This window comes from Mauremys reevesii, linkage group 8 (genome assembly GCF_016161935.1).
Source record: "Mauremys reevesii isolate NIE-2019 linkage group 8, ASM1616193v1, whole genome shotgun sequence".
Lineage (NCBI taxonomy): Eukaryota > Metazoa > Chordata > Testudines > Geoemydidae > Mauremys > Mauremys reevesii.
Window position 1 is genome coordinate 107,138,504 of NC_052630.1, and position 14,116 is coordinate 107,152,619.

Here is a 14,116-nt window from a genome sequence, read left to right on the forward strand (position 1 = left end):
ACTCCCCAGCACCATGCTGCTCTCCCCAGCCAAGTGACCCCAACGCCCTGCAGGCCCCCCCAAGCCGTCTGCCCCGACGTGCCCAGCCCTCTCCCGGGGCCCAGAAAACCAGGTTTGTCGCTGCTGCGCAGAGAGTTCCCGTTCCCAGCCAGCCCCAGTTATTAACACAGACGGTTTTAGGGGAGTTTAAATACCAGCAAATCGGAGTCCCACACGCTTCCGAGGGGCTCAGCCTGAACTCTGCAAGCTGCAGCCTGGGGTCTTACTGGTCCTCCTCCTCCCAGCCTGGCCGGCTCTCTGCCAGGGCCTGCCGGGCGAGGAGCAGGGGGCTCACCTTATTCAGACCCCCAAGACGCTGAGCCCCCCGGCGGAACAGCCCCTCCTCCTCAGGTCGCTCGCACTCCGGCCCCTCGTGTCCATCCAGCGATGGACGCCAAGACCTCTGCTCGTCGCCGCTTCCCAAACACACTGTTCTGTCCTGCGCTCAGGATGAGCTCCCGCTGCTCGTCCCTTCCTGGGCACGCGGCTGGAAAGGGGGTGCCCCTGGCTTTGGGCACGTTCCGGCTTAACTCCACCGGAGACAGGGAGCCAGCTGCCTTCCCCCTCCCATCTAGGGGAAAACCTGATCCTCTGGCCAGCCGGCACCTTCTCCTGGCCGCGCTGGGGCCTAGCTCATGAGGTTGATGCCCCTTCGCTGTCCCTCTGCCTGCGGCCTCCTCATGACTCAGCCTCCAGCTAGGTCACGCCCAGGGTTTCCCCTTCTGGGGGCAGGAAGGTCTCTTCTGACAAACAGGCTCAGGCGTCTTCCTGTTCACTGCCCCGCCGGCGCCACGTCCCCAGGGGCTGGGCCCGCCCTCTGCTCTCGGTTCCGGCTCAGGGACCCTCTAGTCAGCAGCCAATGCCTGTTCCACCCCAGAGCTTGCTGCATTTCACCGAGCCCTTTCCAAACCTGGCTCTCCCTCCCTTCTGGTGTCAGCACTCGTCCTCCCAGGCTGCATGTCTGCCACCTCCACGCCCCCTCTCCACCCAGGGAGCCACTGCGGCCTTTCCCCACGAGCAGCTTCCTGGCTGCTTCAGGCCCAGCTGCGCTTCTTCCAAGTAAGGCTCCTCCGTCTTCATTGCCCGCAGCCCCAGTGGGCCCTTCAGGGCAGGGTCACAGACTTGAAAGCACAAGAGCAGGAAGGAGCCGTATTCTCTCAGCTAGTGTTAATCCACATGCACACTGATCTTAGCCTCTAGCAGGCAGTGGGACTAGACGACCTCCCGAGGTCTCTTCCAAACCTAATCTGCTGTGTCGCTCCTGTACCAGAGACCCGCAAGGCGCAGTCTGCGGCAGGGTGTGGACATGGGGTGCTCGAGGTCACCCCCTCCCAGCGATGTCACTCCCCAGCCAGAGGGTAGAAAGGCCAGGCTGGGTCTGGTCATGGCCCGAGTTCGGGGGAATCGGCACCGAGTGCGTTTCCAGGGGTCCCGCAGCTGCACCACTGAATGCTTCTATCAATGACCTGGAGGAAAACATCAAATCATCACTGATAAAAGTTGGCAGATGGCACAAAGGTTGGGGGAGGGTGAAGACGACAGGGCACCGGTTCGCAGCCATCTGGGGCACTCGGCAGGTTGAGCTCAAGCAAACAATATGCCTTTTAATACGGCTAAACATAAACGGCTCTTTCCAGGAACACAGAACATGGGTTGTTCATACCAGGAAGCCGGGACTCTGCAAACGACTGGGAGTCGTGGTGGACAATCAGCGGAACATGAACTCCCAGGGCGACACTCTGGCCAAAAGCGCTAATTGCGAATCTCGGATACATAAACGGGCGAATCTTGAGTAGGAGCAGAGGGGTTATTTTCACCTCTCCATTTGGCACTGCTGCGAGCGCTGTGGGAATCCTGCGTCCAGCTCTGGTGGCCACAATTCAGGGAGGAGGCTGGTAAATTGGAGGGGTTCGGAGAAGAGCCAGGAGAATGATTCAAGGATTTGAAAACCTGCCTTTAGTGATGGACTCCAGGAGCCCCATGGATCTGGTTTGACAAAGAGAAGGTTAAGGGGTGACTTGATCCCAGTCTAGAAGTCCCCGCAGGCGGGCCCGGTGTTTGGCAATGGTCTCCCCGATCTAGCAGCGGAAGCTCTAACACAATCCAATGATGGAAGCTGAAGCTAGACGGATTCAGGTGTCCGTTTTTAACAGTGAGGGTAATTAATCAGTGGAACAATGTCCCCGGGGTTGGGGAGCTTCCCCATCCCTGGCAATTGCCTGTTTCTCTAACCGCTCTGCTCTAGAGTTACCTGGGGCAGGTCTCCGGCCTGTGCAGTCCAGGTGGTCACACTTGGTGATCAGAGGGCCCTGCTGGCCTTGGGAAGGGGGCTGGCCGTGTGGCTGCTTCAGAGGCGATCGCCAAAGTCTCTCTTTGGAAATGGAGCATTTCCCCCCGTGTTTGTCTTCAGAGCAGAGACAGAGTCTGGACTGTGCTTAGGAACAGCCGCCTGAGCCGCGGGCTGTCCCAGACGTGCCCGGGAGGGGGAGGTCACAGCAGGGGCAGCTTTTCCATGGTGCAGGTCCATCGGGGTTACCAAGACGACGAGTTTCAAACCCTTTTGCCGCCATCCCAGCAGCTTGCCTGAGTGGCACAGGCTCCACCACACAACGATCCAGCCAGTGCACAGACTGACTTCAGCACTCGTGAGCTCACGGGGGGAAGACACAGCCCTGTCAGCACCCTCCACCTGGCAAGAGACAGCAGGGCTGCTCACGGCCAGCACTATGCTGCACACTGTGGCCACCCAGAATGTAGTGACAGGTTATCCTGCTCCACACACACCCTCCTCAGCCACTCAGAGACTCTCCCTTGCTGAGGGCAGTACAGGGCCTATGATTAGAGTGGATTTCATGCGGGGGGTGGAGTGGCACAGACAGGCACCAGTTCATTACAGTCAGGGCCTGTGGTGCTCCAGAGCCTCAGCAGGCCTGTGTCCAGCCCTCCTGGCTGTGAAGAGCCTTGAGCCAAGTATATTGATACAATGCTGCCTGCCTGAGTCTGCAAAGAGCCTGAACAATGGCTCAGAGAGGTGTGAAATGGCCCACCCATCTCGACAGGCTTGGCAACGCCCACGGTAGCATGTACTGCAGTTCAACAGAGGGTAACTGAAGCCCAACACCTCCTTCAGCCTGACACCTACAGATCACAGCTTACGGGGCAACACCCTAGCTTCAGCAGAGTCACCAGGTCCCGTTTCTCCCCCACTCCCAGCCTGCCTGCCAGGCACCCCAGGCCCCCAAAGCCCCGATTGCCCCCACTCTCAACAACTTCTGGACTGCAGACATGGGTTGTCAATACAAACATCCACCACACACCAAAAAGGGGGGGGCGTGGGAGCCAGAGCCCCAGAAATCACCCATCACAACAGCAGAGAGGCTGCCCTGCCCTGAAGCCGAGTGCAGAGAACTGGCACAACTCGGATGTATTTCTATGAAAGGTGTGGGTGACTCAGTTTCCCTCTCCCCTCAGATGGTTACCCACAGGCTCAGAAGGGGTTCCAGTCTTTCCTGAAACGAGGCAAGCAAGGCAGGGACTGGAGGACATAGACGATAGGCTGGATGAAGCAGCAGGAGCTAACATCACCGGGCACAATTCCTGAAAAGCACGCAAGGGGGAACCATCCCGGGGGCGCTGCACAGACTGGGTCTGACGGGTTCCAAAGGACCAGCACCGGCATTACGCAGCAGGCCTGGGGGGAAGCGGTTTCTGGGTTTAGGGTGTTGTCACGGCACTGCCACATTCTGACTGACCGCTGGCTAACCCTGGGGGTAACAGGAGGCAGGTGCCGAGGTGATGACAGGGCAGGATAGGAGGCACTGCAGCCTAAGTCCCCGGTCTGGCGGGAGTGGAACGGCAGAGGGCCCCCCCGGAAAGGATATGGCCAACGGCCTGAGGGGGGGCCCCTCCGGGAGGCACGAAGGAGTCAGAGGTGCCGTTCTCGCAGGAACTGGGAGGTGTGATTCTAGGAGAGTGGCGAATGCAGCTGCAGCGAAAGCAAGTGCCGCGGAAGGCACATGCCAAGGGAAAAGCCGCTCGCCCTTTTCACACAGGACAAGGGAGCCAGACGGGGGAATTGCTAGAGACACGTCAACCGGCTGAGACATGCTGGGGGACCCTCAGGAGCTGACAGGCCCAGCTGGCTGACCTGCTCTGAGGACCAGAAAAGACACAACAGTCCAGAGCCCCGGGGGCAGCCAGGCTGCTGGCAGACACACCAGCCCGCCAGGGAAACCTTGCAGACAAGGCCTTTGGGGGGTGTGGAAGAGGGTGACAGAGGCAGCAGCAGCCGTGCTCCATCCAGACCAGATTCACCACTTCAGCAGCAGTCGGGCACAAGCCGGCTACAGGCTGAGGAGCGACTGTAACTAGACACACACGCTGTGCTTGGAAGCCCAGTGACCTGCAGTCCGGGAGCAAGAGAGACTTTGCTAAGGACCAGAGCAGCTCTGCCTCCCACCCCACAGCACCACAAGCCAGTTCCCTTCCTACTCTACCTTCCGTCCATTAATTCAGTAGCTGGGGGGGGGGGGGGGGACGCTAGGAACCCCGGGCTGTGGAAATGCAGAGAAGGGTTAACAGCAGCGCCATGGGCCTGGCCAGGTGGCCCCTGTGAGAAATGTTTTATTTCTTCCCCCTTCTAAAGCGTGTAGCTGGATGTGGTGCCGCTAAGGCCTGGGCCAGGCCGGCTGTGCCGGCAGCAGGCGTTGCTGGGGGAAGGAGGCTGGGTGTGATTTTAACAGTCCATCAGTGGAGTTTGCTGCAGCTGAGCAGAGCCAGGCCAGTTACCGGTTGTGAATAATTGACTGGGTCAATTCAGCATTTTCCCTGTTTCCAAACTGCCCGTGAAAACAGCGATTTCCGTTCAGTTCTCTGGGACTCAGAAACGGCTCAGCTGGGACTGCACAGCTCACAGCCAGCCATTCTGACCAGCCAGGACTGGTCGCCCGAGGCAGAAGCTCCCTCTTCCACGGCCCAACTGGATGAGGGAAACTTTTGGAGCCCGAATGCCCCCCATCCCGTGTGACCGCCGGGATCAGCAGCCGCTCCCAGACAGAAACGCTGCTGGCACAAACATTGGCAGAGCACAAACAAACAGGGTCCCGGCTGGTCAGAATTCAAACCCACCCTCCCCGCTGTGGGTGGCTGTCCTCACGGCTCCGGAATCGCCAGGTGTGGGCAGATGGCAGGGACGTTCCCGTGACGCATAACGTGATTTGAGCTACAGCCCTGCACTTGGGGGTACCCCATCCAAAGGCCACTCAGAGCTGGCCATGCTGCCCCGGGGGAGCCCCATTCAGACCTGGCCGCCTGACCCGGGCCCAAACGCAGTCTCTCAGGAGCTCAGAGCAGCTGCCCAGGGCCCCAGAGCAATGAAGGCTGCTGGGAAGAGGTGAGCGTCATGCCAGCCACCAGCGCAGCCAGCGTTGCTGGGTCCCAGACAAGGCGGGTGAGGTCATCGCTTTTATTGGACCAGCTTCTGTCAGGAGCTCGTCTCTCGCACCCGCAACAGCGATCACCACCTCCCCCTGTCTCCAGGGTAGCTGGGCAGCTCTGCTGAATGGCTCCAGACGCCAGGCACAAGTACTGCCAGAGCAAACCCCATTATCTTCCCCGTCGCCATTAGCCAGCCTGGAGCGGCAGCTCCCTGCCCCCCTTCCCTGGCTGCATTGTTCTCACGGGGAGCCCCCCGCTTCCAGCCCGCAGCCTCCTGCCTTGCCAAGGACGGATCTGCCCAGATCCCAGGCAGCACCCCTGGGTGATGCTGCACCCGCCAGGCTCTGCCCGGGACAAGGCCCCTCACCCAGCCAGTGGCCCAGGCTCGGCCCCCCCAAGGCAGCCCACCCCCCCTCCTGGAGGAGCTGCCTGGGGGACTGTGCAGGAGCCATTTTGGGTGGGGTGGGAGATGGCTGTGGATAAAGGCGAGGAGGAGCTAAGCGTGTGTGACGGGGGAGGGGTGCTGCCGGGGCTAGCCCGGGGGGGCCTGAGCGGGATGCCCCGCCCACTAGAACAGGCCCCGGGGTTACAAACAGGGGCCCTGGGGCCGCTCGGTCTGCGCTGGCCCGGCCCAGGGGGCTGCAGGGACGGACCAGGAGCCCCCCGGCCAGGGACCTCCCGACCCCGCTCCGCCCGCGGGGCAGCCGGGCAGGGGCAGACACGGGGGAGCCGGCAGCTGGGGGCCCGCCCAGCCCCCGGGGATGGGGACAATGGACGGGTCTGTCGGATGGGGGCTCTCCGGGGGTAGTGACGGGCCGGGGATGATGGGGAGCCGGGGCCGGGGAGGTGTCGGGGCGGGGGCGGTGATGGGGATTGGTGTCGGGTGTCGGAGATAGGGCGGGGGCCGGTACCGGGGCGCTGTCGGACCGGCCGCCCGTACCGGGCCGGGTGGCGGGGGCCGGGCGGCTCCCGGCCCGGCCGAGCTCAGTGCGGGCGGCTCCGGCTCCTCCGCCAGCCCCGCAGCCCGGCCCCGTCAGCAGCGGCAGCGCCCGGTCCGGGCCACGGGGCGCCCATCGCGGGCTGCGGGGCCTCCCGCCCGCTCCTCCGCTCCGCTCCGCGGCGACCAGGCCCGGCCGCTCCCGCACCGCAGCGCCACCGCCCTAGGCCCCGCCCCCTCTGCCTCCTCCGACCTAGGCCGCGCCCCTCGCCTAGCCCCGCCCCCTCCATCGCCCTAGCCCCGCCCCTCTCTGCCTCAACCGCCCTAGGCCCCGCCCCCTCCATCGCCCTAGCCCCGCCCCTCTCTGCCTCCACCGCCCTAGGCCCCCCTCGCCTAGTCCCGCCCCTCTCTGCCTCCACTGCCCTAGGCCCCGCCCTCTCTGCCTCAACCGCCCTAGCCCCGCCCCTCTCTGCCTCCACCACACCAGGCCCGCCCCAGGCTCCGCCCCTCGCCTAGCCCCGCCCCTCTCTGACTCCACCCCATGTCTAGCCCCGCCCCGCGCTGCCCTAGGCCCCACTCCCAGGACTGGCCCCGCCTCTGCTTCCCCTAGCTCTGCCCCCACTCCGCCTCTGCTGCCCTAGGCCCCGCCCCCAGATCCAGCCCCACTTCCCCTAGTCCTGTCTCCTCTCCGCCCACCCCCCCCAAGGACTGGCCTCACCGGCTCCCTCCATAGGTCACGCCCTCTCCACCCCCACAAAGACTGGCCACACCCCCTCCATCCATAGGCCCCACCTCCAGACCTGGCAAGGTCGTGGCTCCACCCCTGCTTCGCTCCCTGCCCCTGATCCCCACCCCTTCCCTCAGTCCCTGCAGCACCAGGCACTGCCCCGGGACCCCCAGGGCTGACTCCCGGCAGGATCCTCCCCTTGTCTGGGGACAGGACCCTGGTGCTTGGGCACCAGTGAGGGGGGACAGGGCAGGGTGGGGGCACTAGCGAGTGGGGGTTGGGCAGGGTGAGGGGGCACCAGGGAGACAAGTGTGGGTGGGCACTGCTGGATGGCGGTGGTGCGAGATAGGGGGCACCAGGGGGGCAGGTGGTGCAGGGAATGGGCACCAGGAAGCAGGTGGGGACTGGCAGGGGGCACCAGTGTGTGGGTGGGGGCCCCAGGGGGCAGGTGGGAGTGGGGCAGGGTGGGGGCCTGTGCACCAGCGAGTGGGCTGTGGGGCAGAGGGCTGTGCCCTGAGGGACGGGGCCTGGGCTCCAGCATCAGACTCCTGGGTAATAGACAAGAGGAATTAGAAACACTGGTGTATGACACCAAATGTGCTACACATGGGCAGGTTTCCCTGAGCCCTGGTGGGGGGAGTCACCCGGCTGCAATGTTAAACTCTGGCTCCGCCCCATTTAGGAATGGGGGTGTCACGGCGAGGCAGGTGGCCCCCAGCCTTGGAGACACCATCCCCTGCTCTGGCATTACTGCTACTGCAGGACAGGATCTAGGGCGCTCCTGGGCCAATGTTCTCATACATCCCAAAACACGAGCGGGCTTGGCTAGAGCCCCCCGTCAAACAGGGACCAAGAGGAGCTGCTCCGCCAACATCGCAATGTGTAGAAATGTGTGATCCTGGGGGATTTCAGGTTGTGGGACACAGGCTGCAGAGCTCAGTGGGCCAGTCTAAAACAGAACTTTCTACACAAACAGTATTGCGACCAACACGAGCCAAGCTTGTATTAGACACTGAATTCTTCACTGACCTAACAACTGATGGATGCAGAATCGCTACAGCCAGGTGGGACCTGGGCATTAGACCAAGCTGACTAGGTCTTGTAAGCTCAACAGAGTCTCTCTCACCCGCAGAGGTTGGGCTAATACACCCACCTTGTCTCACTAAAAAATGATGGTTGCCTGGCGTGATGTTGCACTCCATATACTTATGGAAATATGCTTATGAGGGTGAAGATAATGTAACAGGGATATGCTTTGCGCAAAAGGTCTCTTGTAAAGTATCATTACAAAGCTTATAAACTACTGAGTGTGTTCATCCTACTTGTACGCATGTATCATTCTTGTATCTGAAGCTAGAAATATGATGTATAACTCTGGGGTCCTACTGTAATTATGCCAAGAGAGGGCCATTAATGGTGGTTTAGAATCTTGATGGCTCCCAGTGACTAGGACAATTGGTTGTAGATGGTTTATTTACCTGCAAGCCTTCCCGTGTGCCTGGGGGCCAACCCGGGAAGAATGGAGACTGGGGTCTTATAGTGACATGTGACCATGTCACATGATACTGGAATCCATCTTAAACCTGGTGCTTTTCCATTTAGACGGAGGGGTGGGGACCCAGAGAGACAAAAGATTCCCGCCTTGTGCCAAAGCCATGAAAGGGGGTGGAACAGAACAAAGGGGGCTGCCAGTCAGGAGAAATCCCCTAGTTACCACTGGAGCTGGAGCTAACAAGGACTGTACCGGGGGGAAGGATCGGGCCCAGACTAGGAAGGAGTCTAGTCTGTAGAAGAAGCTTATTGGAACATCTCTGAGGGTTCTTATGCTAAAATAAATTTGTTAGTCTTTAAGGTGCCACAAGTACTCCTGTTTTTTTTCTGAGGGTGAGATTTACCTGCATTCAGTTTCTTAATGTATTAGGCTCAGACTTGCGTGTTTTGTTTTATTTTGCTTGGTGACTTACTTTGTTCTTTCTGTTATTACTTGAAACCACTTAAATCCTACTTTTTATATTTAATAAAATCACTTTTTACTTATGAATTAACCCAGAGCAAGTATTAATTCTTGGGGGAGCAAACAGCTGTGCATATCTCTCTATCAGGGTTATAGAGGGTGAACTGTTTATGAGTTTACCCTGTATAAGCTTCATACAGAGCAAAACGGATTTATTTGGGGTTTGGATCCCATTGGGAGCTGGGTGCGACGACAGGTAACCTGCTGAGTGGTTTTCAGTTAAAGCCTGCAGCTTTGGGGACATGGTTCAGACCCAGGGTCTGTGTTGCAGCAGGCTGGCGTGTTTGGCTCAACAAGGCAGGGTTCTGGAGTCCCAAGCTGGCAGGGAAAACAGGCTCAGAGGTAGTTTCAGCACATCAGGTGACAGTCCCAAGGGGGTCTCTGTGACCGAACCTGTCACACCTGAGTGCTAGCGACCACGAACTAAGCTCATTTGTGAGCATGGCAGTCTCCCAACTAGTACTAGACAGACTTGGGCTTTAAAAAGGCCAGTTTCCCAAGGCTGAAAACAATCGTGGGTGACTGAGAGGAGAAATGTCAACAAACATGTGAAGGTGAGGAACTGCTTAAGGACGCAGCGTTTGACACCCAGAAACCAATTCTGCAATCAGGACAGGCACCTCCTTGGGTTAAAAGAGGGGAGGTGAAGGCAGCTGCTACTCAACCTCTCCCCACCCCCCAAACCAAAATGGAAAAACGAGAAGTTGGTAGCAATGAGTAGAAATTGGAAGTTAGGAAATGCAGACGGCTGTTCGGGAAGCTAAAGGTATCAGAGAGGAATAGGACCCGGAGGGGTAAGGACCGAGAAGGAATCCGTTCAATAGATCAGGAACAAGCCAAATCCTAGCAATGGGCCATGGCCAGTATTAGAGCAGGACAGTAAAATTGTCAGTCACAGAAGTACTTAACAAATAGTTCTCTTCTGTATTTGGAGAGAGACAGGACGATACGTCCACATCTGAGTGTGATAACGAAACACCTTCTAGTCCCTCAGGAACTAGGGCGAATGCTAGACAGCAAGTATTAAAGGGAAACCGTTGGAACCCACAGGCCTGGATAACTTGCACCCAAATGTGTTAAAAGACGTGGCCGAGGAGCTCTCAAAATCCCGTGTGTTGTTGTGAACACGCTCCAGCGGAGGACTGAGGAAAAGCTAACACTGCACCACGATTAAAGGGGGGACCGGGGGACCCAGGAAGCTATAACCCATTAGCCTGATGTCAGCCCAAGACAAAGCTGGGGCAAGACTGCTAGCGGGATGGACCCAGACAAGAATTCAAGGCTGGGGGCACGATGGGTTGAATCCACGGCCAGGGAGCTGGAGGTTAGCTATTAGACACAAGCTGGCTAACTCCCAGGGGACTTACGCTCCGGGACAGGGGCCCAAGGGCAGGTGGGGAAGCCCCATCACTGGAGGTGTTTAAGAACAGGCTGGATAAACCCCCGCCAGGGCTGCTCTCCCTTTTGCAGCCTGCCCTGCCCTGGGGGGTCTGTACTGGGCCCAGTCCTATTCAACATTCCTAAATGATCTGGAAAAAGGGGTAAAGAGGGAGGTGGTGAAATTTGCAGATGATACAAAACTACTCAAGATAGTTAAGTCCAAAGCAGACTAGGAAGAGCTACTAAACTGGGTGACTGGGCAACAAAATGGCAGATGAAATTCAGTGTTGATAAATGCAAAGTGATGCACATTGGAAAACATCATCCCAACTATACATGCAGAACGATGGGGTCTAAATTAGCTGTTACCACTCGAGAAAGATCTTGGAGCCATTGTGGGTAGCTCTCTGAAAACACGCACTCAACGTGCAGCAGCGATAAAAGGGGTGACTGCTAGAAACCATTAGGAAAGGGAGAGATAATAAGGCAGAAACTACCATGATTTCCCTGTTCTGTTCATTCCCTCTGAAGCATCCAGCACTAGCTGCTGTCAGAAGACAAGACCCTGGGCTAGCTGGACATTGGTCTGACCCACTCTGGGGCTCCAACAGACACAGATCCTTGCTCATAGGAATGTGATCCTACGTCCAGAGCCCACATGCATGTTACACGTGTGACAGCTCCGCAGGGCAGCCCCCTGTGAGGTAGCAGATGCCCATGGCAGAGCAGGAGGCTGTACCCCGGCGAGAACTCCTGGGGCATGGGACTGATATTAAATCTGCGTCTCTCCCTTCCAAGCCCAGGCAGTGAAGCTCATCCCCTCTGCTGAGGGGCCAGGTGAGGTGAGTGGAGCTCAGCCCTGCCCCCGAGGGACAGGTGCCCCCTTGGAGGCCAAGGCCGGGCCACAGCGAGCGAGCCGACACCCACAGCCCGCTGGGCGGGTCCAGCCTGTCCTGCACCTTGACAACGGATCAGTTCTGCCCTTGAGCCACAGAAACCTCAGTGGCCCCCAGAAACCCTGCTCAGGCAGCTTTACTCACCCTCCACGTGAGCACACAGGCACTGGCTGGGGTCCCCGGGCTCTGCCCCGGGCTGAGCTGTTCTACATGAAAGGGAAGCACAGCCTGGGAGGCGCTGCTGGCTACCACTGCCCGACGTGTTCGCTGGCTCCCGGCTGCGGCAGATGGAGAGCAGAGCTCCCGAGCCCTGCCCAGGGCACTCACTGCATCCGATTTACTCCCACCCGTCCCGCAGGAGGCGCTAATGCAGAACCGCAGGGGCCTCGGTGCATTTCGGGACGCAGCGCTAATCCTGCTCTCGGCCCGTCGATGTCACATCCCCAGCTTGGGGCAATGGGCAGCCGGACCTGGCCTTCCCCAGCCCCCCGGGGTCTCCCAAAGCAGGCAGCAGAGCCACCCTGCTAGGACCCGCCGGCATTTGCTCTCTTCCCCGCACAGGCTCAGGCCCCAGGCACCTGGACAGATCGAGGCGACAGGTGTGTCAGAGCACGAGGCCCTCCCATAGCAGAGACACGCTGCAGCTGCTGTGTGCCCCTTCCCCTCACACCCAGGCCCCCCACCTCTCGCTGGAGGGCCCAGCTGCAGTGCAGACATGTGGGCAGCTCTTCGCCAATTGGGGGGGGGGGGAGAAAACTGCGACAGCTCCCCAGCCTCGCCATACAGCAGCTGAATTAGAGTAGCCAGGGGGGTCCAAGGGGGGGCAGATGGGGAAACGATCCCAGGCACTCCCTGGGGAGGTTAGCTACAGCCACCCCCACGTACCCTCCTAGCCGAGAGCCCAGCCACTACCCATGCAGGGAACACAGGCAGAGGGGGCGACTGCAGAATCTAGTGCCCAGAAAGCCATCTCCAGCCCGTGCCCACCGCTGCTGCGTGAGCCCCAGGCCAGTGACTGACCAACCACTGGAGTAGGCAGAAGAGGAGCATCCACAAGCGAGGGCAGGGTGGCTCCAGTCTCAGAGCAGAGGCAGCCCCACTGCCTGGGATGGGGGGACCCAGGCCTGATGTGGGGCAGGCTGGCCATAGCCTTCCCCTGGGGACCCAGGCTGCAGAGGGGGGCTGCACCTTTCCAGCCTGGAGAGGGGCAGGTTGTGCCAGAGATGCTCCCTCCCCACCCAGAGCGCAGCTGCTGGTTGCCTAGGGGCTTGCTGTGCTTTGGACTCAGGGGCACAGACGACTGCCAGCCCACCTAGCAGCAGGGCCAAGCAGGAGCTCTGCTGCTGGTTTTAAGCCCCCGTACGCACCCCTCCCAAAATCAGGCGCAGCTTCCAGAGGGCCCTGGCCAGTAGCACCTTGCTCAACATTAAACCTTCCTAGAAATAAGGTGCAGGGCTGAGGACTCTATAGGAAACTCTAGCAAAGAACAGAATTGTCAGACGCATAGATGAACAAGATTTGTTGGGGAAGAGTCAACATGGTTTCTGTAAAGGGAAATCATGCCTCACCAATCTACTAGAATCATTTACTACATGATACAAAACTACATGATAGTAGTCTGCTTTGGACTTAACTAAGAGCTTCAAAGCGATCTCACAAAACAGCAGATGAAATTCAATGGTGATAAATGCCAAGTACTGCACGTTGGAAAACATAATCCCAACTATAAATTAGCTACAAAGAATCCTGTGGCACCTTATTTTCTAACACATGTATTGGAGCATGAGCTTTCGTGGCTGAATACCCACTTCATCAGACACACGTCATTCACCCACGAAAGCTCATGCTCCAATACATCTGTTTGTCTGTAAGGTGCCACAGGACTCTTTGTAGCTTTTTACAGATCCAGACTAACACGGCTCCCACTCTGATACTATAAACTAGCTGTTACCACTTGAGAGAGATCTTGGAGTCATTGTGGATAGTTCTCTGAAAACATCCACTCGTGCAGCAGCAGCCAAAAAAGCGAACAGAATGTTGGGAATCATTAAGATAAGACGACAGAAAATATAGTATTGCCTCTATATAAATCCATGTTACACCCACATCTTGAATACTGTGTGCAGATGCGGTTGCCCAACCAAGATATATTGGAATTGGAAAAGATTCAGAAAAGGGAAACAAAAATGATTAGGGGTTTGGAACGGCTGCCATCTGAGGAGAGATTAATGACTGGGACTTTTCAGCTTGGAAAAGAGATGACTAAGGGGGGATATAATGGAGCTCTATAAAATCATGACTGGTGTGGAAAAAGTGAATAAGGAAGTGTTATTTACTTATAACACAAGAACTATGGGTCACCCAATTAAATTAATAGGCAGCAGGTTTAAACAAACAAAAGGAAGTATTTCTTCACACAACACAGTCAACCTGTGGAACTCCTTGCCAGAGGATACTGTGAAGGCCAAGACTATAACAGGGTTCAAAAAGCATCTAGGTAAGTTCATGGAGGATGGGTCCATCAATGGCTATTAGCCAGGATGGGCAGGGAGTCCCTAGCCTCTGATTGCCAGAAGCTGGGAATGGGTGACAGGGGCTGGATAACTTGATTCCCTGGTCTGTTCATTCCCTCTGGGCACCTGGCATTGGCCACTGTCGGCAGACAGGATCTTGGGCTAGATGGACCT